The 26,434-nt window shown below is 38.3% G+C and overlaps 1 long non-coding RNA gene across 1 annotated transcript; it reads right to left on the bottom strand.

The window, feature by feature from the left end:
• Window positions 1-6,639: 6,639 nt before the first annotated feature.
• LOC134475077 (uncharacterized) lies at window positions 6,640-17,717 on the bottom strand. The gene is made up of 3 exons (XR_010046033.1): window positions 17,041-17,717; window positions 13,511-13,569; window positions 6,640-6,879 (listed from the first exon to the last, which is right to left on the bottom strand). It is a non-coding gene; the product is annotated as an uncharacterized LOC134475077 (long non-coding RNA).
• Between the last annotated feature and the right edge of the window lie 8,717 nt (window positions 17,718-26,434).

A 26,434-nucleotide genomic window follows, 5' to 3' on the forward strand; every position in this document is an offset into this window, starting at 1 on the left:
TTTGAAGTGCTGCCATACTTTTGTTCTTCTGTTTCCATTGGTTACATCATGTTTTATCTAATTGGATTTTATTATGTGTGATAGTATAAACAAATCTTTTATGAATAATGAGATAATATGGTAACAGTTTTCCATTTTGAGTTGTTTGGTTTTGAATGTCTTATAATAATTTCATTCTCTTTAATGGTTTTATACTATTTTGTTATGTTTGATACTATTGTATAGGAAGGTATACTCAACTATTTCATGGAAAGAGAAATTATGGTAGCTACTGATATATTGGGTTGTCTTATGGTGAAATACTGTGTTGCTTAAATTGTTCTGTTATGAAAAAATATAATTTTCAAGTCTCCCATATCTTTTACTGATTTTGCTGATGTGAAAAAAATGTAGGATGCATAATCTGAGTTCCCAATAATCAATTTTACAACTCTATAGACCTCTCTGGACTCATGTAAATTCAACTATAGGCTCCCCATATTCCATCTAGAATTGGCCTTGAACCTAAGTGGTTCTGCAACATGTTACTAGAGTTTCACAAGCACAAGAGGGATAAGTTTCTCAGAGCTTCTCTTCTCCTTTTTAGTTTACATTTACACAGTGTGTAACAATGCCATGCCTCTATGGACAGGAGACCCTCATGTCTTTGCTTCAAACTACTGTTTCTGCAATCAATGCTATTTTTACATTGTCTTGGTAACCTATTTGTGTTATTCAAGCAACTCTAGGTAAAATGCAATTTTACTCTTTATTTGAACTAGTGAGTTTCACACTGCTTTTTCTCATTTTCTTACAGCATCTTGCACTTTTAATTTTTCCTTATTATCATCACTGTGACTTTCATACTCACTTCGTCTAACAATATTATGCATGCTGAGAAATAGTATTGATCAAAGAAAGTGTTACTCTATCCTCAGCATCTCAGGGCTCAGACTGACAAGTTCTCTTCTGTTGAGCATGGTGACTAAACATAAATGTGATGAGATAGGGCAAACGTCTATCAGCATTCAGTAAAACAGAAAGGCCAGGTCTGTGAGTGAGAGAAAGTGGCAGTGATGAATGAGACCTGAGTGATGTGCACTTGTGATTGATGTAATTATATGGAAAAATGTTGGAGCCATTGAAGCTGAATACACATGCAAGCCTGTGGCATGGCCTGGGCATGAGAGGACTGAGAATGAGGAGACATTACAGGGGGAAACATAGGGCAAAATAGTTTTCCTAAATTAGCATCATTTGTTGCTCTGAGGGATCCTTGAATCCCTTCCAAGACCTGCTCAGGTTTCCGCCATTGTCCACTAAACTCCTTTCTGGTTCTGATTAAATACTTGCTACCCAGCATCTTTCAGTCTGCTAGGTGGCTAGCAGACTTACGAGCTCTGGCAAGAATTTTACTTCTCCTGCAGTCCTAAAGATTGTGTCACTTGTTTCATTGTTTTGGGCCTTTGCCATGAACCTGTTTGAGGAGCCGGGGATCCAGGAATGGAACCCAAAATCTTGGTGCCTGAACATGACTCTAGAGTGGAGAAGTCTGATGTAGAGTGTAACTTACTTTGCTGAGTTCCTGGGCTGGCATACAGCCCCCAGAGCATGTCTATTTCACTTTCTTTGGAAAATCCTTTCATTTTCTTTGAAAAAAAAATCCCTTCACCTATTAAATCATGGAGAATTCTGTGTCTGAAGTGCAACAGAAACATAATGCAGAAGTGCATTTCCTTAGGAAGGCGGGCCATGTGACTTCCAAGAATAATTTGGTGCACCTCTTTTGGGAAATTCATGATCATTCTGCTTGTTATTCTGATGTTGGTGTGGTCACTGTGGCAGACTGGGAGAAACATACATAAACTGCTGCATTGAGGAACCCTGAGCTCTGTTCTCTGTCTTGCACACTTGGTATCTTTGCTGGGATGTGGTGACATTTGGCAAGCAGGCACATGGAACAACACACGGTTGGCTTCCCAGTTTCCCTGGATGCCTCACTTGTGGTGCTTTTCTACCTCCTCTTGCTGCTGCCTCCAAAATATGCAAACCCTGTAAAACATCTGGGCAACTCTTCACCTGTTCAACCTCCCAGGCAAAAGATGGCCCAAGAAGGTAAACAACATGGCAAATTAATTGCTTGACCTGTTTTGTATCAACAGGAAAAGAGCCCCACTTTGAAAGTTTGCAGTACTCTATTAAGAGTTAAAAGGAGCAGGGGGTAATCTCAGTGGCTTAAGTGGCTGCCTGATACACTCAAGTTTGTGATACACCCATGTTCCAAAAAAAACAAAAACAAGAAAGATCAAGAGTTTAAAATGGCTGTCAAAAAATATGGATTTAAAAGTACTTTTGTAATTGGCATTATTGAGGGTATCCTTCATGATTGTGAAATGATCCTTTTAGACTGGAAAGTCTCAGTGTGTACTATTATCATTCCAGACCAACATCAGGTTTGGCTTAAGAACATACTGGTGCTGAGGATATGCAAGCTATAAATAATTTTGATTGTTATATTCCTATAGGAGCTGCTGAATTATGAGAGGAGAGAGATTTTTCAGACATTTGTCAACAAGTTAATTGCCACCCTCAGGCTATTATCCTCAAATTGCTTTAAAAGCTTGAAAAAGAATCCCTGAAGCAGTGGACACTCAAGGTTTTTAGTACTATCAAACAGGAGGACACTGAACCTTGCCTTGATTTTATAGAAGATTAAATAAAACTATTGCATGCCAGGTGGACAATAAGACAGTAGCCTCTCTCTCTCTCTCTCTCTCTCTCTCTCTCTCTCTCTCTCTCTCTCTCTCTCTCTTTTTGTCTTTTTCCTTTTTATCAGTACCGGGAATCAAACTCAGGAGGACTTCCTGCTTTCAAGGCAGGCACTTATGCTGCTAAGCTAAACACCCAGCCCCAGTAGCCTCTATCTTGTTAAAGCAATTAACATACAAAAATGCAAACCAAGGCTACAAAAATGCTTTAAAAGATGTTTCTATGAAACCTGACACTAGCTTGGAATTCACTGGTATGTTTTTGAAGGTTCCTACTACTTTTTATGATCCTTTACCTCCTGAGACAGCTGGCCAGTTCTTTCCTGTTCACCTGCATCAAAAAAGAGGCACTTTTGTTATCCTTGGCCTCATTGATGCTGGTTATATGGGCATATTGTTGCTTCAATTGTGATCTCTCTTACTCAGTCAACTAATTTATTTAAATCTGTAGACCAGCTAATTGTCTTGCCTTGTCTCCTCTAAAACTTGTGATGTTTTTCATGGAAATCTAGCATTTGGCTCTACTGTGGTGGCTCCTGCTATTCCCCTGGGAGATGAATGCTGAAGCCTCTCTTTAATTATTGACAACTTTTCCCTTTCAGGTTTGCTACACACTGGAGATGACAGTTTTGTTTTACTCCACTCACCTGGCAATACTGTATTTCCCATCTTCAATGCTATTCCCTCTCATCACTTGAGGATGTACTGGAACACCTATAGTCCTTGGAATTGATTTAATCAGTACTGTCTTACCACTTACCAAGGCTGGCTTTTCCTTTTTGCTGTGCTCTGCTGTTCACTCGGCAAGACGCAGGCCTGGGAATTTAGCTCAGTGACATGAGTGCCTGCCTTACAAGTGCACAGTCATGAGTTTGATCCCTGGGACCAAAAAAAAAAAAAGCCTGTGCAAGTGGCTTTGGCTCTCTATGTTGGTTCCATTTTTATTGATATGCCCCATGATCCCTTTTTTTCTCTATTTACCCTATTTCCCTTTTCTCTTCAAAATTTTTGGTTAGCACCCATTTAAATAGTGCCCTCACTGTCTTCACTGATGGAACCCCCCTTCATGAAGCTGTAACATATGTTTTTAAATACTTGGAAACACCTGTGTTCACTATCACAAACCTCTTTTCAATGCAGTGAACTCTCTGTGTTATCCTTGCTTGGCAAATTTTTTTCATACCAAGTCCGTAACTTAGTTACTGCCTCTTTATGTGTACATAATGCTATCCCACACTGATCTTCTCTTGTTATCTCTCCCGTAGCTATAGACTCGCACTTAATGTCTCATTTTTGCATCTACAGCAGGCTCCTCTTTGCCTTCACCATGCCCCTGTTTTTCTTTTACATAGAGGTAGTCATTAAGCCCTACCTGTTGTTTGATATGATCATGCTGTTACTGATAAAGCACTGAATATTCTGTTCCCTCTTTTTTTGGGCAGGGTCTTTTCAACACAGTGTCTCTATATGCAGCTTAGGGTGCTCTTGAGATTACCCTCATTTGATAACACTAAAGAAAGCCCCAATTTTTTTCACCAATCAGCATGTTCCTTGCACAAATTGTTTCACATTCCACCTTCTACAGCTAGAGCTTTTATTTCCACTGGTTTCTATTGTGCTGCCATGCCTCACCCTTTTCCCTGTGATACTGTCAACTCTCGTGGCCTCTGCTACAATGACTCATGGTAACATGCTACACACAGTGTTCCTCCTTAAAACTTTTTCATTTCTTCAAGTTTTTGTTGATTCATTTTCTGTTTTTATTTGTGCTTCAGCACTGCTTGGTGAATCTGCCCAGCATGTAATTCAACATCTCCTGGCTGCATTAGCTGTCAAGGGTGTATCTTCCTTTTTTAAACTGACAATGGTCCAGCCTACACCTCATAGCCTTTTCCTTCCTGTTGTTCCACATGGCAAATTGTTATGTAACTTGTATCCCCTCTAATCCCAGTGGCCACACTTTCATTGAACAAGCTCATTATTCACTCAAATCTCTTCTCTTGAAACAACTAAAGGAGAAAAATGCTCTTCCTGCACAAGTTTTCACTATTCTGTCCATGATGCTATTTACTTTCAGTTACTTGTCTTTCCCAACAAGGCGTTCTTCTTCTCTGATTCAAATATATTTTCATGAGGGTATCCTTCTAACAAAGCATTTTATATTGTATAAAACACCCTGAGAGCCACGTAGGCACGGTCTGGTGCCCCTACTGAACTGGGTAAGATGGGATGCTTCTGTTATTTCCAAGGCTTTGTGTGGATTTCTGCTTGTTGTGTTTTCCCTGCATGGAATGAGTTGGTACCACAGGCTACTCAACATAATTCTACCATTTCACCTCTCCCTGAATCAAGCCTTGGATCCTTTTATACCAGATCTTTGCTAGTTGGTGTATAACAAATCCAACTGGTTGATTTGTAGTTGTAAATTCTAAATTTGTAAGAAGGTATTATAATTTGGCTTAATTAATGATATGCTCAAGTTTACTCTGATTTTATAAGATGTTTGTCAGTCTGTCCACATATCAGTTGCCTATTTGTCCAGTCAGCTTGTAAGAAGGTGCTGAAAGTTGCTGAGATTGTGATTGTTCATACCTGTAAAGCAGAAAGCAAAAGTGCCCTTACAGGAGTGCTCAAAGTGCCCAGAACATCTGGGAAATGTCCTGAGGGCATGGAGTGCTGGAGGTGAACAGGTATTCCAGTACGGAATTTAAGAAGTGAGCTAGTTTTCTTCTGTTTTATTTCTTAAGTTTTTATCTAAATTATCTTCTGTTTTTATCACTCCTGTGGAAATGGGCTCACATTTAGTGTCTTTTTTTTTACATCTACAGGCTCCTCTTTGCCCTCACAATGCTGCTCTTTTTCCTTTATATATATGTAGTCATTTATACCTACCTGGCTTCTTACAAGATAATGCTATTTCTGATCAAGGATTGCAGATACTCTACAGCCCGCACTCCTTTTTTTGGCCATTTTGAGGCAGGTTCTCCCTATGCAGTTCAGTCTGGCCTTGGGCTTACTCTGTAGTCTACCCTCTTTTTGATAACACTAAGAAACGCCCTGCCTTTTTTCCACCATTACACTTGTTCCTTGCATAAATTGTTTCACATTCCACCTTCTGAAGCTAAAGCTTTTATTTCCACTGGTTTCCATTGTGCTGCCTTGTCTCACCCTTTTCCCTGTGATGCTCTCAACTCTCATGGCCTCTGCTCCAATGACCTTTGGTCATTGGAACATGCCACACACTGTTCCTTGATTTCTTTTTCATTTCTTCATGTTTCTGTTGATACATTTTCTGGTTTTATTTGTGCTTCACCACTGCATGGTGAATCTGCCCGACATGTAGTTCAACATCTCCTGGCTACATTTGCAGTCATGGGTATATCTTCCTACCTTAAAACTGATAATGGTCCAGCCTATATAACTCACAGGCTTTTGCTTCCTTTTGTTCCACATGGAACATTTCTCAAGTAACTTATATCCCCTATAATGCCACTGGACAAGCAATCATTGAGCAAGCTCATTATACCCTCAAATCTCTTCTCTTGAAACAAGTAAAGAAGAATAGTGCACTTCCTGCTCAGGTTCTTACTATTCTGTCGATGGTGCTATTTACTTTAAGTCACTTCTCTTTCCCAACAAAGCATTCATCTTCCCTAGTTCAAATATGTTTTTACCAGAATATACCTCTGACAAAGCCTTTTGTATTTTACAAAACAACCCCCAGACCCTTGTGGGCAGAGGCTCTTGTCCCTGCTGATCTGGGGAAGAGGGGATGTTTCTGTGTTATTGCCAAGGTGTTGTGTGGATTTCTGCTTATTGTGTTTGCCCTGCATGAATGCATTGGCACCACAGGCTCCTCGTCATAATTCCACCATTTCAGCTCTCCGTGATTCAAGCCTCAATTCCTTTTATACAGGATCTCAGCTAGTTGGTCTATAAAAAATTCAACTGATTGTTTTATAATTATAGACTCTAACTTTGTTAGAGGGTATTGTAATTGAGCTTAAGGATATGCTCAAGTACACTCTGATATTTTGAGATGTTCTTCAGTCCGTCCATATATCAGTTGTCTGTTTGTTCAGTCTGTTTGTAAGCAGTTGCTTGGAGTTGATGAGCTAGTAATCATTCAAACCTGTAAAGAAGAAAAAAGATATGCCCATACAGGAGTGCTTAAGTGGCCCAGAACAGCTTGTAACACTCTGAGTGCTTGAGGTGTACAGGTGTTCCAGCACTGGGAGCATGGGTTGTAAGAGATGAGCTAGTTTAACAAAGGGGTATGAGAAAACTACACAAATGACCTCTGAGGAACTTAAAGGGTTCTCACAGACCCCCACAAGCTCTGTGCTCATTTCTGTGTTTGTTTGAATCCTCACAAATTGTCTATGTTTATCCAATTGTCTACTCTGTGAACAGCTGTTCCTTTCATTTTGAGCTCAGTAATCTTTTTCTTTTTCCATATCTGGATCACATAATCAAAGATTTCTTTTGGCAGTGAATTTATAAAGTGTGCTTTTACCTTGTTTGCCAGCTGTTCCAAATGTTACAAAGACTGGGTATATGAATGGAATATGTTGTTATTTATCATTGACTTGATAGTCTCTTTATTTAGAAATGATATTATTAGGATGAATAAACAAAATCCTTTAGGACTGAGATTGCTGGACAGGGTTCTGATTGATAAATCAAAAAACAGCTGCCTGGTAACATTTTTAACCAGTGCTTGTTTGTTGATCAAGGACCTCAATGATCTCCATAGCTTTATAGGAGACACCGTAACTAAAGTTATGAAACGTACTCCAAAATGTTCACATTGGTCATTGTCAAAAGAATTAATACATTTTTTGGATTGAAGATGCCTGTGTAAAGGTTTCACATGTTTATGACACTTGATTGTTATCAAATTCATGATGTTTTAGATATATTCATATTTCTGTAGACATAGGCCTCCAGGATTTTAAAATGGGGATTACTTATGGTAGCAGACTTTTGTTTCATGTTCATACCTCTGCTAACACCAAAGACTTGTGAGATTCACATTCCACTAAAGGTCAGTAAATTGGTCAATCATATATAAGAAACTTCTTGGGTATGAGATAAGGGTGATTGATCAGAATGGATATTTTATGTCAAAAGAGAAATTCAGATTATTGCAAGGATATCATGATACAATAATATGTATGGCTCTGATTTCTGATTTACTATGTAAAATATGTCACTGTTAACATTGTAGGTATTCAAATGTTAAAATATCGATAGTTAGTAGAAAATACATTTCATTTAACGTTCTGAGGTTTTTTATGTTTAGATAAAATAGTAATGTTAAGCTTACTGCTTCTAATATACTGTATTGTTATCAATCTTTTCTTCTGGATGTCCAACAGCTAACATTTAGAGACCAAAAATGAGAGACACAGATGGGCTAAATGGATAGCCAATATTTTGGCCCCAGCACTTAAAGCTTGGAGGAGACCCAAGATGTAAAGGAAATTCTGCTTGCCCTGCTTGCCTTATCAGAAGATACTCAGTGAGTACCTACTATTCTGATCAGGAAAATGATGAGACCAGACAGGAAAATGAACTTTGGTGCAAGGTGTGCCTAAGGAGAGTCACAAATCACCAGAATAATCTCCTAAGGTTTCCAAGAAATCAACATAGTCAAGAAATGGCCCGAACTCTTCCAGGTGGTGGACAGTGACAGAAGAGATATGAGGAGCTATGCAAGGTTATAAGATTTTTCTTGAGGAGACCTAACTGGCCTTGATAGGAAGTAATGTACCAATTGTCCTTAGTGCAGTCCTTATGTCAGCATGGGCTTGAACCTTCTGCGGAAAAGTCTGGCCTCTGGAGGTACAGTGCAATGTAAAATATTGTCTGTGGGTGAATCTCGGATCACCCACATCCTCTGACAATTACTGGCTATGCTGCTAACTGACTACCATTATGAATGGATGGACTGTGCAGTGGTGGGAGCTCTAACACAGCCTCTCCATCTTCTGCTGGTCACCCATCTGTGTATCAAACAAACAAATAGAAGGGATATGTTGGAGCCATTGAAGCTGAATATTCATGCAGGGCTGTGATGTGGCACAGGCATGATTGAACTGAGAATGAAGACATGCCTCAGGGGGCAGGAGACGCCACAGGCAAGGCCACCTAGACACATTCTGTGGGATAGTTCTCTGCAGTTGGGATAATCTGTTGCTCTGAGAGGGTCTTGAACCTCTCCCAAGATCCTGATCAGGTTTCCTCCATTGTCCACTCAACTCCTGCTGGCATGATTTGGCCAGCTGGCTAGCAGACTGATGAGCTCTGCCAAGGATCTCTCTCCTCCTGCAACCCAGAAATTCATGCTGTGTTTCGCATTTCTTAGAGCCTTTTTGGTACACCATTTTGGCATCTCGGTTTCTAGGAAAAGACCCCAACATTCAACATAAAATGTATCTGTTTTAAAGACTCAGCACTGAAATGGTATTGTTGGATGATGGCAGGACCAAGTATCAAACTAACCTGTCTTAATTGTCTTAAACCTGTTAAAGACAATTTAAGTATACAGAAGCTCTTCTTTTCCACTGTATTTTTTTGGTTCACCAATGCCAAATCCTCTTACATGACACAACTTTCCTCAAGAGATTTCCACTCCAATCAATGACCTACATATGAATTATTTTTTGAAGGAGACACACATAAATATGCAGATTTCATGATATGTCTCCACTAAGTCATCCTGATGACATAATTAACACTCCTGAGCCATCCCAGGCCTGAGAGGATAAATAGAAAGCTAATCTGCCCTTCCTGTGAGCTGGTGGAAGTCATATGGGGAATGGTAGGAGAAACTAGCCAATGTGCCCAAGTTGTGATTCTGTGGAAGCTATTCTGGTTCTCAGAAGAAAAGCAAGAAAATAACTTACATTTCCTGTGAGCTAACCACTGCATTGGCTGGGAGAGGCCAATCACCTCCTCCCACCACCAACCATCTGACTGGTTTAGAGGACATGCTGAGTTGATAGCAATGGACATACAAAAACAACTTAATCCTTGTATTACTTGATTGACTTTGCAGCTTAGGCTAGTAATCTTAAGCATGTCTTAAAATTGGGAAATAATGGTAAAAGAAGTTGCAAAAACTTCATAAGTATATGGAAATTAAATAACACTCTCCCAAACAAACAATGGGTGACAGATGAAATAAAGGAAGAAACTTAAAAATACCTACAACCTAAAAAGAATATAAATGGAAAATCCTGTACCTTATGGGATTCAATGAAAGCAGTCCAAATAGGGAAACTTATAGTAGTCAAATCTCACATCAGGAAATAGAAAGAACACAAATAATGAAATGTTGCATCTCAATCTTCCAGAAGAAGAATGGCAAGACAAACACAAATCCCATACAAGGGAGGGAATTATAAGACCAGGCAAGAAATTCATGCAATGCTGAACAAGAAAACAATTCAAAGAATTAATGAATCAAAGAGGTGGTTCACTGAAAGAATAAACAAAATTGATAAACCCTTGGACAACCATATCAAAAAAGAAAAAAATAAAGACTGAAAACCATGCATTGATGAATCAGAAGAATAAAATAACTACAGATCCTGTGAAAATTCAAAAGAGCATCAATATCTCCTTGAAAAGCTTATACTTTCATAGGTTAAAAATATACAATTGTACTGATTCCTAGACACATATGAAATGCCAAATCTGATTCAAGAAGATATAAAAATTCTACAAAACACAGTATCAGTTAATGAGAATGAAGATCTAATTAAAATTTTATCAGCTGCTGGGCATGGTGGTGCATTGCTGTAATCCCAGAATTGGGGAGGCTGAGGTACAAAGATTGTTGTGAGTTCGAGACTAAACAAGGCTACAAATTAAGCTCAAGGCCAGCCTGAACTGAATAATGAGAGCCTGTCTCATGAGCACATTAAAAAAAAAAAAGAAAAACAATAACAACAGAAAAGCAAATGACCAACATAAAAAAATTCTAGTTCCTGATGGATTTACTGCTGAATTCTACAATAAATGTAGAAAAAAATTTATGGCCATTGCTGTTTAATGACTTTGAAAGAGAAGCTGTTCTCCCTAACTCACTCCTGGAGGCAAGAATTACCCTGATACTAACACCATAGAAAAACCCAACCAGAAAAAGAAAACTATAGGACAGTTTTCCTAATGAACATAGATACAAAAATCCTTAACAAGATACTAGCAAGGTGAATGTAGCAAATCATTAAGAAGATTTTAAAACCTGAACAACTTGGATTCACCCCAAGAAGGCAGGGATGTTTCATTACATGCAAATCAACAAATTTAAATGTCATATCAACTCAGGCAAAAACAAAAATCACATGGTGATCATCTCAATAAATGCACAATAAGCTTTTGATAAAGTCAAGCACTGATTTGTGATAAAAACCCTACACTAAATAACTACAGATGACCTTTATCTCAAGCTGATAAAATCAAACAATGACAGGGTTGGGGATTTAGCTCAGTGGAATAAGCACCTGCCTTGCAATTGTGTGGTCATGAGTAGGATCATCAGTACTGATAAAAAAGAAAACAAAAACAAAAACAAAAAAAAATCAGACAATGACAATGAAAATCCAGCACCATACTAAATGGAGAATAACTGAAAACTTTCATTCTACAGTTATGAAAAGCACAAGGATGACTATTATGACCACTCCTATTCAATATAGCTCTGGAAACATTAGGCAGAACAATTAGACAAAAGAGAGAAATAAGAATAAGTATATAATAGAAATTAGTTAAACGTTATTATTTACAGATGAGATGATATTCTAAATAGAAGATGCCAAAAATTCCACCAAAACAGTCCTAGATTAATAACCAAATTCAATAACGTAGCTGGAGACAAAGTTGACAATCAAAAATCAATCGTATTTCTGTATACAATAAACAAACTCACCAAGAGAGAAGTTACAGAAACCAGACCCTTTACAATAGCCTCCAAGAAAATGAAATACTTGGAAAGAACCTAACAAAGAAAGTAAAGGACTTACATATGGAAATTTATAGTACATTGGAAAAGGATATTGAAGAGATTATCAGAAAATAGAAAAATATCCCTGGCCCATTCTGTGCATTGTGTTTTCACACTGTTAGTGACTTCTTTTGATGTACAAATATTTTTAATAAGGTGGGGTCCCAGTGGTTGATTCTTTAAAATGTGTATTTTGTTCACGAAGCCTCATTAGTGTTTCTGTTTTAATATTTAGATCTTTCATCTACTTTGACTTATATTTATTACATGGTGATAGACATGTGTCCAGTTTAAGTCTTTAGTATGAGGAAAGTCATTTTCTTCAGCACAATTTATTGAAGAGGCTATCTCTCTTCCACTGAACCTATTTGGCTCCTTTGTCAAAGACTAAGTAGCAAAATGTGTTTGTAGTTCTATTTGCATTTTTTCTAGTCTTTTTGGACGATTCTCAGGTCTGTTTTTTCTGCCAGAACTATGCTGATTTTTTACAGTACCTTTCTAGTATTACAGCAAGTCAGGAATTGTGATGCTTCCAGACTTGCCTTTGTGGCCCAGCAATTACTTTGGCGATCTAGAGCATTTCTGTTTCCAAATGAATTTTAGAAATGTTTTCTCTACATTTGTGAGCTATCCTAATGGTATTTTGTTGGGCAATGCATTACATCTATATGACATTTTGCAATAAGATTTTTTGAGTTTTCTCCATATCCTTGAAGGTAGTTTTAATGGTCTCTTATACTCACCAGATGAAACCTAATAGGTATGATCCTAAGAGTTTCAAACTGTTGAGCTCTTCTTCCCAAGGATATCCACAATAATACGATATTATTTTCTATTTGTTTGAGGCAGGATTTCCCTATGCAGTTCAGGCTGACTGTGGACTCACTTCTTAGTCCTTTAAATTCAAACTGATTGTCCTACTTCAGCCTCTTAAGTCCTGGGATTACAGGTGTGCACCTAATGCTTGAAACAATTACTGGTGTTATTTGAAACATGAAGAAACAGTCATGAGATAAACATGTATTCATTAACTGCCATTCCCTTTAAGGAAAAGTGTATAATATAACACATAACATCATTGGAGTGTAGGGAATCACAAGATGTGTTTCTATCTCTTATGTGCTGGGGATGCCAGGCTAGACTACTGCATGTCACAGGTAGGAATATCAATCAAATGTGAGCATTAGTATTAAGAACTCAGAGAGTATTGTATTTAAGGATGATGAGGAAAAGACCAGTGGAAAGCAAGGAGAGACCTGGTAGGCTTAGCTTGTCCTGACTATAGATCATTCTTTATTATAAGAATGAATATCACAAATTATGAAATATTCAAACATTATGTACTTTTTACCCTTGAAAATATTGATTCTTGACACTGTAGCTCAGGTGTGTTGTAGCTTGGCACAAAAGATGCCATCTTGTGCCCTGCATCTATCTCGTGCTCTGTATTTCACCCAGGGAAATTAAAAATTACTCATGATATAAGTTCCATGAGAAAAGCAAAAGCAGCTGTACTGAAAGAAAAAAAGGAACCTGCTAAAAAAAGAAGGAGGATGCAGGTGTCAAATAAAATTTCACTTAAGAGTTAAATTGTTTCCAAATGTCTTTTGGATTCTCTTTTTTCCAGTTCAGGGCCACTTGTTTTGATTCTGAAATGGGGAAGATGTCTGTATACAAGTGGTTCAGCTATTTAAATTCCAAATTTATACTTTGGATGCTTGAATTCCTGTACTGTTGTTCACAAACTCACCTCCACATGAAGAAAGTTTTACTGACACAAGCAAACATCTGGATTAAATGTTGGTGCCCCTGGAATGAAAGAATAATAGTGAAAACGAGGGAAAAAATGACAAACACCATGTGTTATGATGCCCACCTCTTTTCCAACAGCATTAAAGAGGCTGAGACAGGATAATGGTCATGTATTCAAGGACAATTTAACCTACACAGTGAGTGAAAGGCCAGCCAGAACTACAAGGTGAGACTATGTCTTTAAAAACAAAAATAAAAATAAAAAATGTAAAAAACCAAGGGAGAGAGAAAGACTATCAAAAGAAAACAAAAACAATAGAGCTGAAAGAAAGCTGATCTAAATTGGCAATTATGGAATGATGTTGCCGAGGAAAGCTGGCCATGTAGTGGCATCTGTGCAGCAGTGACAAATACAGAGCTAGAAATGGTGCCTATAGTGCTACAGCACAACAGTGACCTCCTTCCACCAATAAATCTGCAATTTGCTAGAATGAAGAGGTCCAAAAACCTCATGGAAATCTTAAACTCAGAGCGACCAAGTAGCTACACACAAAGGCTTTGGAACATGGCCTTTAGCAGATATTTCATATTCAAATTGAAAAAGGACAAATATAATCCTGCCCTGTTTGATGTCAAATGCACCAAGTTTGTTGACTCACAACATTGAGGAATGAAGTCACAAAACAAAAGAAATTCAGAAAGTTTTCTGGGAAAAAAGAGAGAATAGCCCTGGATTTTCAGGAATGTTCTTCAGTGTTTAAGGCACAGAATTATTGTCAAGTGTCATTTTTACAGGAAAGTCACAATGTGGGTACAGTGTGGGTCTCAAACTACAATCAACTTATAAACTTGTAGTGGCTTAACTAATATTATTGAACCTTGGAAAAAGTCAACCAGAAAAACTATGTTAAATGAGCCAAGGGATTGTGTGGGAACAATAACCCAGTTGTTCTGGTCATTGAGTATGGTAACAATGCCTCTCTAGACTTCCTGGAGGAGGTGGTGGTAACTGTAGTACATTTCAAGCTATTGTTTTTCTCTCCAGGAGGCATGTAGACATGGTCACTACATCTTCACCTTCTGGCTTTCTTCAGTTGTACTTCTAGCAGGGATTGTTGTTTTTAGGTTTTTACACTGACTCCTTTGAGTTTCCATTTCCTCTCTGACTGTATATCAATTCCTCTCTACTTTGGCCTCCTCTAGTAAAATAACAATACTATTTGAATGGATAAAGTAATGTTTATACATTTAATAAAATATAATTTAATGGGACCTTGGATTTAGCTCAGCAGGCATAAGCACCTGCCTGAGAAGTGCTAGGTTGTGAGTTTGATCCCCAGTACCTAAAAAGAAAGTGCTTTAAACTGCAATGAAAGAAAATAATTTCATTGAAGATGTAGATTAACAAGATTTTTAATTAAATATGTCAATGGCAAATTAAACATTGGTAATAGTCACATTTACAATCTAAATATATAAGACTATGTATTGAGCTCAGTGGTCAAAGCACCTGCCTGGCAAGCACAAGGTCAGGAGTTCAATCCCTGGTACCAAAGAAAAATCTACAGTTGTCAACCACCATGTAGTGCTATGAGCACAACTATTGAAATTGATAGTTGTTCATTAAAAAGCTCAATGTTTCTTTTGTCATCTATGAAGTACTTACAAATAACATGGTAACTACAGTGAATAATACACTGTGCACTATACCATTGCTATTTGCTGAGAGCTGCTTTTATATTTCCCCACATAGTTGAAAGATGAAAATGATTGGTGATGACAGAGAAACTGTGTTAATAATATTTTCAATTTTATCAGATATTTCACTACATCCATTAAGTACATTTTATCAGCTACAATTATGCTAAGTGAAATAAATAAATAATTCTTAATGTTACAGGCATCTGTGTTAGTTAGAAATATAGGCAGTCAGATAGTGATATAATGGAATGAAACTCCTGACCTACTGTGTCTGGTAGGAGTTTGTGTTCTATAAAATAGAAGAATGAATTTTAGGAACAATGGAGGTGAAGAGCAGAATATAACTCTTGAGAGAAAAAAGTGAAAGGTTTTTGCTCTAGATAGGATATTACAGCAATGGGAAGAAGGCCAGGGGACATTTACCCTGAGGTCACTTACCTCTCCCTTAGGCAACTTACCTGTGGCATCAAAAGAGTCCCTATCAGCTACTGGCACACCAGCAATGCCACCTTTAAGCACCACCCCAGTCAAAAAGTAGATATAATCTCCCTCACCAGGTAGCCAGCAGAAAAAGGCAGATGTCTAGTGGTCATGTGGTACTCTCTACCTTCTTAGAATTATGGCCATTTTTACTTTATATTCTCTCCTTTACCACAGTGAAAACCCTATCAGAAAGTTTCTGTCTAAGAGAACAGGAGGGGTCATAAGTGGGTTGTCTAGGACTCTGTATCTTCTAGGACTTTATAGAATAAATCATGGGGTGAGATGGGTTTAAGGTGGGGTAAATTGGGAACTCACAAGGCAGATGGGCATAACTTTGGACAGAGCTATGTTTAGCCAATATAATTAATAATTCAGGCAAAATCATTTACACTGCAGACAAATGGGGAAGTGAGGTCATACAAAGCAGGCATTTTACAGAGCTGTAACTCTCCTCTATGGGATTGGGAGGGTGACTCCTGACTTCAGCAGGGTGAAAGGGAACTATTTAGAAAATCAATTCTTAGGATATAGATGAATTTCCTTAGTATTTTCTCTTGAGGCCTGTCCCATAACAGGAGGTATCTGTCTCCCCAATAGCTGCAAGGTATCTGGGCTTCTGAGCTGGCCACTTCTAGGACCTGATCCTATCTCCTTGGCTATATATTTCTAACTAACTCAGCTGCCTATAACAACAGGGCTGGCCCCTCAACGGAGTCAGATAATAAGTTCAGATTGCTTGCAGGATTGGAAGAGACAATCACCTCCTGCTGTGGGCCAAATCTCAAAACAAAAGTTAAATTAAATACAACTAAGTGCTAAGGAGTGACAATCCCAATAGTTCTCTGATCACCCTGAGGAACTCAAGAGTCACCATCCCAACCCTCTACAAGAAGAGTTTCTGCTCTTAAACCTGCCCACTTACTATGACTTGCTCTCCCATTTGCTCCCAATTTAATCAATTTTACCTGTGTAATTAACCTTATTGGTTGACCACTTTTCTACTCTGCCTTATGCTCAACTTTCAGATTCCCATTTTTCCCCTACCCTGGACCCATCTAACCTCATAATTTAACTCTATACAAGTTCCTCAAAAAGACAGTCTTTGGCAACCCACTCAGACCCTTCTTGTCTCTCAGACAGAATCTTTCCTTCTCCTAATAAATATATTCCATGCTTAAACTCTGTCATTCCTAAAATTCATTCTTCAATTTTAGAGAACACAAACTCATACCAGATATATAGTAGGTAAGGAGTTTGATACACCTTGTCTTAGTTACTTTTTACTCGTTGCTGAGACAAAATACCTGAAGCCCAAAGTTGGGAAAGGAAAGGTTTATTTCTTACAGTTTTTGGAGGTTTCAGTCCACACTCAGTTGGCTCCAAGACAGGCAGGCATGGCTGGACCGCAGTTCATGTCGGCCACCCACAGCAAACTCAAACCAGCAAAGAGAAAAACACACCTTCTTCCTGCCATTACATCACATCCTGGCTCCACCCCTATGTGGGTTAAGCACTGACATCATCAATCCAAGCACTATACAATGAACCATCACATGTGAACAATGCAAACTCATGAGTCCTGGGGGACACAAACATAAACCATGACATTCCACCCCTGACCCCCAGGACTCATGTAAATCCTTTATACAAAAGACATTTAGTCCACCTCCAAGAGTTTCCAAAGTCCTAACAGCTTCAACATTGCTGAAAAGTCCAAGTCCCAAGACTCCTCCAAGATCTATGGCAAACCCTTAACTGTAAGCCCCTGTACAAAAGAAACAAGGTTAAACATTTCTGAAATGCAAAGGCACAAGATAAACATTACCATTCCAAAAGTTAAAAACAGGAGAACAGAAAGCATTTGAAACAAAGCAATTCCAACATCCAGCAGGGCAAACATTAAGTCCTAGAGTTCTACACTCAGCATCTGAAGCAATCTGGTTGCAAGTTCCAAAAGCCTTGGGTGATTCCACCCTCAGGGCACTTCCAGCGATTTCAATTCCCACAGCTTTTCTCTTAAATCTGTGCCAAAGATACTCAAAATTGTTTTGTACGGAGTCACTAAATTTTTGACATCTCACAATTGGTGAATTAGGATAATCAAATGGATCTATGAGACCTATTAGTTTAAACAGTTCATGCCAAGGATTATCAGTATATTCCACAGAAGTAGAAGCAGAGACCTTGGTGTCTTCAGGTCTCACCAAATTGCAGAGCCAACTCCAGGAAGCTCTAACACCATTAAAGAATGCCATTGTTATAATTCTGTTTCTCTAGGACCACTCTCGGTACCAAAATCTGTATTGGTCAGGGTTTTACTAGAGAGAACAGATATAACCCAGAATATATAGAAACAACAAGATTGGCTTACAAATAGTCAGTCTCAGAGTCCGATGAGGAAGCGTGCAGAGGATGTCTATGCACTGGAGGCTGAAGGGTTCAATCCAAGATCTCTGGAGTTCACCCTAGTGTCTTGTGCAAGTCCACACCAGCAGGCTGATGGGTCTGCGACAGAAGGCCGAAGGCTCTGTGATGAAAAGCTGAAGAGTCTATGCTGGGAAGCTGAAGAGTCTGTACTGGAAGCCAGGAGTCAAGGTCCAAACTAAAGGCAAAGACTGGAGCTTCTCCCAAGAATGGCACTGATTTGTCTTTCCTCCTCTCCTTTTATACCTCGAGGTGATAACTCACCCTAGAGTGGGTCTTCTTCTACATCCTTGGGTGTAGAATTGCCAAACCCATTTAGTTAGCTTCTAACTGTCTCAAGTTGACACAATCAATCAACCACTAGACAACTATACCATTAACATGAGCCAAATTAACATGACTATACTTTTACAATGTTTGAAATTTGTTCCTTTTCCTGCAGTTTCAAGTGATTAATACAACTCACAGTGATTATAGTCCTGGCAATACCTAAAATTGTATACAACAGCCATTATAAGTGTAAAATAATTGCTTTGATTGTATTATTTCTCAAGAAATAGACTTTGCCATGGCACTAGGTTATATCTTACAAAAAAGAAGGTTTACCTGTAATTTTCCAGAAAAATTTCTACATTATTGGCTGCTTGAACAATTTTTAATTAGATAAACTGTGCATTTTTTCAGTTTCTAGAAGGCTTCTATTATATTATTGAAAGCTGTCTGTAGGACTCTAGGGCCTTGACTATATTTTGATGCATACTTCTATTTTGAAACTTGCATGAAGATTTATTTTTATCTTAGGAGTAAACTCACTGCATTGACACTGATAGAGTGAAGCAAAAGCCCACTGCATTAATTTCCATTGGATACTCATGGCATAGAGCATGTGAATTACTGAGGAGGTAAATTAGTTTCATACATAGACAAAAATGAATACTGGTAGGATTTTATGCCCAATAGAGAAGCAGAATGATAGTATTATTTCCAAAAGCTGAAAAATATTTCCAAAAGATGAGAAGTATAAAACAAACAAAGGCCTTTATTCTGAGAACATGGAGAGAGATGACTGCCCACACCCCCACCGCTGGAGTCCAGTGATCTCTCTGGTGGACACGTGGGGTGTGGGTATATAAGTAGCCTCGGTGTGGGATGGAACCTAAGGAGGACTTTAGGAATGGACAGGTAGCCCATTGGTCCTAGGTTTGGCGCCATAGGTAAATTTCCAGGGGCGGGAAGATGGCATCACAGGTAAATTCCTAGAGGTAGGGAGATAGGGGCTTCCTGCTTCTGGTTGAGGCTTTCCTGGCTACAGAGTCCTGTCTGGGCCAAAACTCTTTCACAGAATATAAGAAAAAGTAGAAGTGTCCATTTTATTTAAAGAATGTGGAGAGGAGCCTAAAGCCACCAAGTGTTTGCCTTTTTTTCTGACTGATTATGGGATTATAGGATATATATGAAATTTGTTGGTGCTGGCAATGACACTGATATCGTGTAAGGAGCTGATTGGAATTTTCTTTTGGCCCCTGGGAAAAGAATGTGGAAGTTGTATTCAGGGAAAAAAGAGGAAGTATCCATATAGGTAAGCATCCCTGATTTGACCTTTCACTCTGATGAACTACCACCTTGATGTCCTGTAATTTATTCTAGGGCAAAACTCTTTAAAGTACATCCTTCAAGTTTAAATTAAGAAATGAAAATAAAGAATTTTTGCTATGTGTCTTCTCCCATGGTTAGTGGTAAACAATTCACAAGGAAAGTTTCCAGTCATTTCCATAATGCACTGTGGATAGCATAAACAAAACTACAGATCAGTTCACTTTCAGAAAACAGAAGCAGCACTAAAAGGCAGGGATAAAGCCCTTCAATAGAAATGTCTCTTAAGAAGTGAGATCAACATTTAGAATTACAATCATCTACTGTTTTCTCTGACTTCAAGAAAGAGAAAAAATTACACTATTATTGCTATAAGGTAATGAAACTCCAGGTCTACTATGTCTGGTATGAGTTTGTGTTCTCTGAAGTCAAAAAATGAATTTTAGAAAAAGCAGAAGTTAAGATAATATAATTATTGGGAGAAAGAAAGCTGTGTGAGAGAAAGCAAATGCGTCCTGACTGGGTTGGCAAAGACTGTCTTTTCCAAGGACTTTTATAGAGTAAAATCATGTAGTGAGGTAGGTGGAAGGTTGGGAAAACTGGGAACTCACAATGCAGATGGGAATAAGATGGAACAGAGCTATGGTAGCCAATAAGTTTAATAGTTCAGGTAATGTTGATTAAATTGGGAACAAGGGGGAAGGGAGTCACATAGAAAGCAGGCATTCTTAGTCAGCAGTGAATCTTCCCTTGGGGTTTGGGAGGGTGACTCCTTATTCATCAGGATGATAGGAACTATTTAGAATGTCAGTCTTTAGGATAAGGATACATTTCTTTGAATGGTGACTCCTGACTTCCTCAGAGTGCTAGGGAACTATTTGGAATATCAGTCCTTAGGATATGGATGAATTTGTTGATCTTCTGTCTTGAGGCTTAGCCCATAGCAGGAGTTGTCCATCTTTTCCATAGTTGCAATGTATCTGGGTTTCTGCATGGGCTCCTCAGAGGAACTAGCCCTGTCTCATTGCTGTTCATAATTAACTAACTCAGCTCCACATAACAGTACTTTTAGGAAAATTTAATACAGATGTCTAGTGCTCTGGGTGAATGATCCAGAATAACAGTGTACAATATATGTACCAGTGTTGTCCCCTGATTCACATGTTTTGAAATTTAGTTTTAGTTCATTTTTTTCTTTTTATCCTTGAAATGAAATGGATTTGGAAATGAAAAGCTGAGGTAAGATAACGTGGTACACATATTCCTCTGTGTAGCTGAGATCAATACTGTTGAAGACAACCAGCTACAGAAGTCTCTGACTACGGTCTATCATTTGGGGTCCTCTCTTGCAGGAAGGAGTTCCTGTCCCTGTTTATTTTTGACTCAGAAGGAGGGCAGTAGAGCAGCAGTCAATCAGTGATGAAGAGGCGGGCTATATGAAATGTCCAATCCGGCGAGCCATGGCAGGAGGTCTCTTGGGTCTCTTCCGGTGTGTAGACATTGTTTACCTGTTTGGAACACAAAACTGGGAGAAGAATGCTTACTGGATCTCATTTACTGGTTTCAATGTCCTTGGGCCTGATTAGCAAAGAATGTGGGAGACCATCTAGCCACGGAATGGTGAGGCTTTGGATGGGAGCCCAGAAATAGGGTGGAATTGGGAGAAACCAGTTACAAGTGGTTAGAAGCAGTTCTGGTGTCTGTAGACTCAGGTATTTAGTTAGCTTCAGCTCCTGAGTTCTTCTAGCATTGGCCTTGGGTCGTCCACTTTCTCTTTTTTCTGCTGCTGGGAGCAAGGATGATTCTGTGTCCCCAGAATTCTGAATTAACTATGATAGCAACAGACTGGAGTATCATCTTTGAAATTTTCTACTGCCCTGACACCTCCACCATAGGGAGCAGAGGAAGGAGCTTGGGAAGCCTCTGACTCTGATGCATTTTGTAGCTGAAGCAGCAGTACTGAGCTTGGTCTCTCCTCTCATTCCAGGGATGAGCAATCTTGATGTTCTAAAGTTTATAAATGTATGTAATGCAGGGCCTCATATCCACAAGGGAATTCCTTAAACTTGTACTTTTTTTTTTAAGAGGAAAAAGAGAAAAACACAAAACAAACCAAAGCGGTGTAAGGGTACATGTAATACAGAACTGCAAAAAAAAAAAAAAAAAAAAAAAAAAAACACAAAAAAATAACAGTAAGAAATCACCTGTTAGTAGATTACATATTATCATCTTGAAAATAGTTCCTCAAATCACAGTACTTTTTGTATTTATAGGGATTGCCTAAATTTATGGTATGTTCTCGCATTTCCAACCTCATGACAGGTGTTGGCAAAATCATGAGAATTCAGAGATATGTAGTGAGGTGCCTCAGTGGAGGAAGGCTTTCCAAACACCTGGTGAACTCCTGTGTACTATAAATAACAGTGCAAAAATTTCTGAACATACTTCATGTGACACATGTGCTCATAGACTATGTTTGTGAGAACAGACATAGAGGTTTGAATTTTGAGAAAAATGAAGCAGATATAAAAGTGTCATCAAGGGCAGGGTAAAGTGTGCTTGCTAAGGACAAATTTCAGAAAGGGCTGCCTGTTCAATTCTCACTGAAAAATGCCTAAATGTAGTCATTTGCATGAACATATACACGTGATATCCTTCTGAATGGAAAGGAATATGGGTGTCATCTCTGAATTAAGAGCTGATTTAATAGCTTGGTTGATCATATACATTGTTTAAATATGGAAATGCTCTGTAATGGACTTTACTAATTCGTGTAAAGAGCTGTCCTAAATTGAAATTGTGCAGGGATATCAATAGTTAAGGCATGAATGGTTTTCTGCCTAGGGTGTATCAGACGAGCATGGAAACTATGTGGAAGTGACCAGCAGGACACACTGTGCAAATAGCAGGACATGCAACAGAGAGGGTATACACTGAAAGTCAAGTAGTTCTTAGGGTAAGCATGAAGTTGAAGTTGTCTTATGATATCCTCCTTGAGGTGAATAACAATGCTCTGTTAACAGTCAGTATTCCACATCCCTGTCAACCCATAAATTCTGTGTTTTTTTCACTTGAAATCTAGTTTTTGATTGTCTCAAATTATGACCCAGTATCATGAAGGTGAAATTTGAATTTTTTTTTGTACCAAGGATCAAACTCTTGATCTCAAGCTTGCAAGTTAGGCTTTCATGTTGCTGAGCTAAATACCCAGCTCTGAAAGTGTTTTCTGTATATTATGGATGATATCAACCTTGTTCCTCAGAAAATGTTGAATATTGTGGAATTTTTCTATATTGTATGGCTCTGATTTTTTGAAGCAAACCGAAGGTGTTCTCTGCAGTCACTTTTCACATTTCACATTGTCTGTGGGGTGTCTCAGTCAGGGTTTCTCTATTTCAGACAGCTCTGTAACTTAGGCCAGCCCCAAACTCCAGGCCATTCTCCTGCATCAGCTTCCCAAGATATATTTCTTATACCTGAATGGAAAGTGATCACTTGTTGACACAGTAATAATTTGAAGCTTGCACCTGGTTTCATTGTTTATAAGTTTTTTACATACAGCATTTTTCCATGAACATTTGAGTTATTATTTATATACCATATTGGATGATATTTATGTTTTGTTCTGTGAAACCAAATTCAAATATCAAAATGCTGCTTAAGTATATTAAGAACAAAGGACTCAGTTGCCTAATTGAGATTTAAAGAGATATCATTGGTCTTACATCAAAGTGATTGATGAGATATTTGTCTGCCTCTGGGCTTTATGGATGCTGGTCCTGCAGGCTCCATTATGAGCTCTGCATTAGAGACAATGCACAGCGACTTTTTTTTTTGTCTTTTTTGAGATGGGGTCTCACTATGCAGCCCAGGCCAGTCTCAAACTTGCAAAGATCCTGCCACCTCAGCCTCCAGAGTGCTGGGATTACAGGGGTGAGCCACCATGCCCAACATGCAGCGACTCTTGCAGGGACTCAGCATAAGAATCAGTGCTCCTCTTTGGCTGTTACATTAGCTGTGAGTTGCAATATAGCATCAAATTTGCTGTTTCAAAAAGTGTGTATATACAAATAATCCCCAAGACATGGAATTAAGATTTGAAGAAATCAGTCTCCATTCAGCTGTTTTGTTTGGTTTTATTTGTTTAGTTTAGTTTTGTTTTATTGAGATAGGTTTTCTCTATGTATATCAGCTAGATTTGAACCCCTTATGAAGGCAGAATTACCCTAACCTCAAAACAGCACACCTGCCTCAGCCTCCTGAGTGCTGGGATTATAGATATGTGTGTTTTTACCCTAGAAAATATTGAGGCTTGTAAGTTAGCTCTGTTGTAGCTTGGCATAATAGATGCCATCTTGAGCTTTGCATTTAACTAGTGCCCTGTATTTCACCCAGAAGAGTGGAAAATCACACAGGGTAGAAGTCCCAGGAGAAAAGCAAAATGAGCTGTACCCAAAGAAAACAATTAACCTGCTCAACAAAAGAAGCAGAATACAGTTGTAGCCCAAAAATTATTATGATATTCTAGCTAAATTATTTCCAATAGGATCTTTCTGTGATTCTATCTTTTAAAATATCTGTAACTTTCCAGTTCAAAGCCTCTTGTTTAGATCTTGAAATAGGGGTGGGGGTTTTTTATACAAGTGGTCCTGAGACCAGCTAATTAAATTTCACATTTTTCAATTGGGTTGCTTGTCTTCCTATATTGTTCACAAACTCAACTCAAGCTGCAGAAACCTTTACTGACACAAGCAAACACCAGGATTAAATGGCAGTGCCACTGAAATGAAAGAATAATAGTGAAAAGGAGAGGATAAAAAAGACAAATGCCATGTGTTATAATGCCCACCTCTTTTCCCTAGTGATGAAGAGGCTAAAGCAGGAGAATGGCCATGTATTCAAAGACAGGCTAATCTACATAGTGAGTGCAAAGCTGGCCAGAATTCCTAAGTGAGACTATGTCGTTAAATCAAAAAACTAAAATGAAAAAAATAAACAACCAACGTGACAGAAAAACTATTTTAAAAAGAATAATAGAGCTGAGTGAAAGTTGACTTATGTAAAATGGGAATTATTGAATAATGCTGCAGAAGAAGGGAGGCCATGTGGTGGCATCCAGGAGACAGTGACAAACGCAGATTAAGGAATGGCACCTATTGTGCTACAGCACAACAGTGATCTCCTTCCTCCAATACATTTGCAGTTCACTAGAATGAGGACTTCTAAAAGCTCCTGGAAAATTTTTTTTTAATTTTATTTAAGGAGAAAAGAAAAAAAAAGCAAGGAAGGTACAAGTTATGCAGATTTACAGAAAAAAATGAACAGTAGGAAATCACTAGTTAATGGATTACATATTGTCATCTTAGAAATAATTGTTCAAGTCACAAAATTAATGCTTGCAAAGTGGACATTCCATCAATGGTACTGCAAACAGTTCTGTTCATTGATCCAATAAAACTCTGTGATATCATTTTCTATCGTTAAACTCGTGGCAAACAAGCAGCTTGAAATCCAGGCTTTGGAACATGGCCTTTAGCAGAATTTCATACTTCAATTGAAATAAGAAAAATATAATCCTGCCCTGTTTGACGTCAAATGCTCCAAGTTTAATGGCTCACAACATTGAGAAACAAAGCCACAAACCAAAAGATGTTCAAAAATTTTCTTAGAAAAAAAGAGAGAAGAATATCCTTGAATTTTCAGGAGTGGTCTTCAGTGTTTTGGCCACAGACTTTTGTAAGGGGTCATTTATACAGGAAAGTCACAATGTGGGTACAGTGTGGGTCTCAGACTACAGTCAACCTATAAACTTATAGCTGCTTCACTAATGTTATTCATCAGGGGAACAAGTCAGCCAGAAAAGGTATGTGGGGAGAGCCAAGGCATTTTGTGGGAACAATAGTCCAGGTGTTCTGGTCATTGATTATGGTAATAGATGCCTACCTGGACTTCCTGGAGGAGGTGGTGGTAACTGTAGTGCATTTCAAGCCATTGTTTTTCTCTTCAGGAGCATGTAGACCTGGTCACTGCATCTTCACCTTCAGGTCTGGCTTTCTTCAGCTGTGCCTGTAGCAGTGATTGTTGTATTTAGTTTTTTACATTGACTCTTTGAGCTTCCAGTTCCTCTATGATTGTATATCAATTTCTGTCTACATTGACATCCTTTACTAAAATCACAATAGTATTTGAATGGATAAAGTGATGTTTATACATTTAAAAATATTCCTTAATACAGGCCTGAGATTTAAGCTCAGCAGGCAGAAACATCTGCCTGGGAAGTGCTAGGTTGTAACATTGATCCCTGGTACCTATAAACAAAAGTAATTTAAACTTCAAGGAAAGAAAATAATTTCATTTGTGAAAACGTAGGTTTACAAAATATATAACTAAATATGTCAATGGCAAATTAAACATTGTTAATAGTCATATTTAGTATCTAAATTTGTGGGGCCTGGGGATTGAACTCAGTGATACAAGGAGCTGCCTGGAGAGCACAAGGTCATGAGTTCAATCCCTCATACAAAAAAAAAATTCACAGTTGTCAGTGATGCAGTGCTATGAGCATATTTATTGAAACTGATACTTGTTACTTAATGTTTCTTTTCTGGTCTATGAAATACCTGCAGATAACATGGCAATTACAGTGAATGATGTACTGTTCCCAATAGGTTGCTCTTTCCTGAGTTGTTTTTATTTTTTGTTTTCCCACATACTTGAAAGT

This window comes from Cavia porcellus, unplaced genomic scaffold (assembly GCF_034190915.1).
Source record: "Cavia porcellus strain 051 isolate PalLab524CR breed Dunkin Hartley unplaced genomic scaffold, mCavPor4.1 scaffold_53, whole genome shotgun sequence".
NCBI classification, from domain to species: domain Eukaryota; kingdom Metazoa; phylum Chordata; class Mammalia; order Rodentia; family Caviidae; genus Cavia; species Cavia porcellus.